We start from the raw sequence: 2,749 nt of genomic DNA on the forward strand, positions 1-2,749 counted from the left end.
GAGAATCCGGAAGGTTTAAACCTTGTCTGTGGTATTCTGAGTAGGATTCAAGGATTGAATGACTGTGACAAGCTTCAAACTCGCGATTGTGGGGCGTTAGTGACAGATGCAAAAGAATCACTGGATTCTATCCCGACAAGATCGAGAACCGACAGCTAAATAGACGTGCTGTGACAGAGCGCGTTGAACATTTTCACTGAGAGGACGGGACTGTAGCCATTGACAACGGTGATGCCCAATATACAGCTTGCCATGGAAGGGAGTAAGAAGGATTGGATGAAGAAAGTAGGAAAGCAGAGAGACGGAAGGGACAAAGCATCTCTATACGCTTATCTGAAATTCTCACCAATGAATTGCATAAGTATCTCTATCTTTACTTTATGTTTTATTTATCTTTTAATCATTAATCCTCCATAACCATTTGAATCTACCTGACTGAGATTTACAAGATGACCATAGCTTGATTCATACCAACAATCTCCGTGGGATCAACCCTTACTCGCGTAAGGTTTATTACTTGGACGACCCAGTACACTTGCTGGTTAGTTGTGCGAAGTTGTGATAAAGAGTTGAGATTTCAATTGAGCGTACCATGTTGATGGCGCCATTGATGATCACAATTTCGTGCACCACTAAGTTCTTTCCTCCTCAAAAGTTGAGCAAGCTTAGAGTGGATGTTCAGACTTTCAAACAAAAAGATGGTGAATCCCTCTATGAAGCTTGGGAAAGATACAAACAGATGACCAAAAGGTGTCCTTCTGACATGCTTTCAGAGTGGACCATTCTAGATATATTCTATTATGGTCTATCTGAGTTCTCTAAGGTGTCACTGGACCATTTTGCAGGTGGATCCATTCACCTAAAGAAAACACCTGCAGAAGCTCAAGAACTCATTGACATGGTTGCAAATAACCAATTCATGTACACTTCTGAGAGGAATTTCGTGAATAATAGGATGCCTCAGAGGAAGGGAGTTCTTGAAATTGATTCTCTGAATGCCATATTAGCTCAGAACAAAATGTTGACTCAGCAAGTCAACATGATTTCTCAAAGTCTGAATGGATAGCAAAATGCATCTAACAGTACTAAAGAGGCATCTTCTGAAGAAGAAGCTTATGATCCTGAGAACCCTGCAATAGCAAAGGTAAATTATATGGGTGAACCTTATGGAAACACCTATAATTCATCATGGAGAAAACATCCAAATTTCTCATGGAAGGATCAACAAAAGCCTTAACAAGGCTTTAATAATGGAGGAGGAAATAGGCTCAGCAATAGCAAGCCTTATCCATCATCTTCTTAGCAACAGACAGAGAATTTTGAGCAGAGCACTTCTAATTTAGCAAACTTGGTCTCTGATCTGTCTAAGGCCACTTTATGTTTCATGAGTGAAACAAGACATGAAAAATTAAGATCAAAACACATAATGCATGCAAGAACACTATGAATGTCAAGATGTACACCAAGAATACTTTGAATGTCAAGATGAACATCAAAACTTATTTTTGAAAAATTTTCAAGAAAAGAAAACATGTAAGACACCAAACTTAAAAATTTTTTTATGCTTAGACACTATGAATGCAAAAATGCATATGAAAAACAAGAAAAGACACAAAACAAGAAAATATGAAGATCAAACAAGAAGACTTACCAAGAACAATTTGAAGATCATGAAGAACACATGCATGAGTTTTCAAAAAATGCATAAATTTTAAAAACATGCAATTGACACCAAACTTAAAGATTGACACTAGACTCAAACAAGAAACACAAAATTATTTTTTATTTTTATGATTTTATGATTTTTTTTGTATTTTTTTTTTCGAAAATAATCTTTAGAAAAACAAAAAAGAGAATAAATTTTTGAAAGATTTTTGAAAACTTTTTGAAAAGAAAATTAGCTAATCTGAGCAACAAGATGAACCGTCAGTTGTCCAAACTCGAACAATCCCCAGCAACGGCGCCAAAAACTTGGTGCACGAAATTGTGATCATCAACAATGGCGCCAAAAACTTGGTAGCGCTCTCAAACGTGAATCACACTTCGTTACAACTTCGCACAACTAACCAGCAAGTGCACTAGGTCATCCAAGTAATACCTTACGTGAGTAAGGGTCGATCCCACGGAGATTGTTGGTATGAAGCAAGCTATGATCACCTTGTAAATCTCAGTTAGATGGATTCATATGGTTATAATAGTTTTTGAAAATAATAATAAATAAACAGAAAATAAAGATAGAAATACTTATGTAAATCATTGGTGGGAATTTCAGATAAGTGTGTGAAGATGCTGTGTTCCTTCTGAATCTCTGCTTTCCTACTGCTTTCATCCAATCCCTCTTACTCCTTTCCATGACAAGCTGTATGAAGGCATCACCGTTGTCAATGGCTACATCCCATCCTCTCAGTGAAAATGGTCCAAATGCTCTGTCACAGCACGGCTAATCATCTGTCGGTTCTCGATCATGTCAGAATAGAATCCATTGATTCTTTTGCGTCTGTCACTACGCCCAACAATCGTGAGTTTGAAGCTCGTCACAGTCATTCGATCCCTGAATCCTACTCGGAATACCACAGACAAAGTTTAGACCTTCCAGATTCTCAACAATGGCCACCAATAATTCTAGCTTATACCACGAAGATTCTGATTAAGGAACCCAAGAGATATTCGTTCTGTCTAAGGTAGAACAAAAGTGGTTGTCAATCACGTGTTCATAGGTGAGAATGATGATGAGTGTCACGGATCATCA

General features: G+C 37.7%; 1 non-coding gene across 1 annotated transcript; it reads right to left on the reverse strand.

The window, feature by feature from the left end:
* Nucleotides 1–661: 661 nt before the first annotated feature.
* LOC127746283 (small nucleolar RNA R71) lies at nucleotides 662–769 on the reverse strand. The gene has a single exon (XR_008007903.1). It is a non-coding gene; the product is annotated as a small nucleolar RNA R71 (small nucleolar RNA).
* Between the last annotated feature and the right edge of the window lie 1,980 nt (nucleotides 770–2,749).

This window comes from Arachis duranensis, chromosome 3 (genome assembly GCF_000817695.3).
Source record: "Arachis duranensis cultivar V14167 chromosome 3, aradu.V14167.gnm2.J7QH, whole genome shotgun sequence".
Lineage (NCBI taxonomy): Eukaryota > Viridiplantae > Streptophyta > Magnoliopsida > Fabales > Fabaceae > Arachis > Arachis duranensis.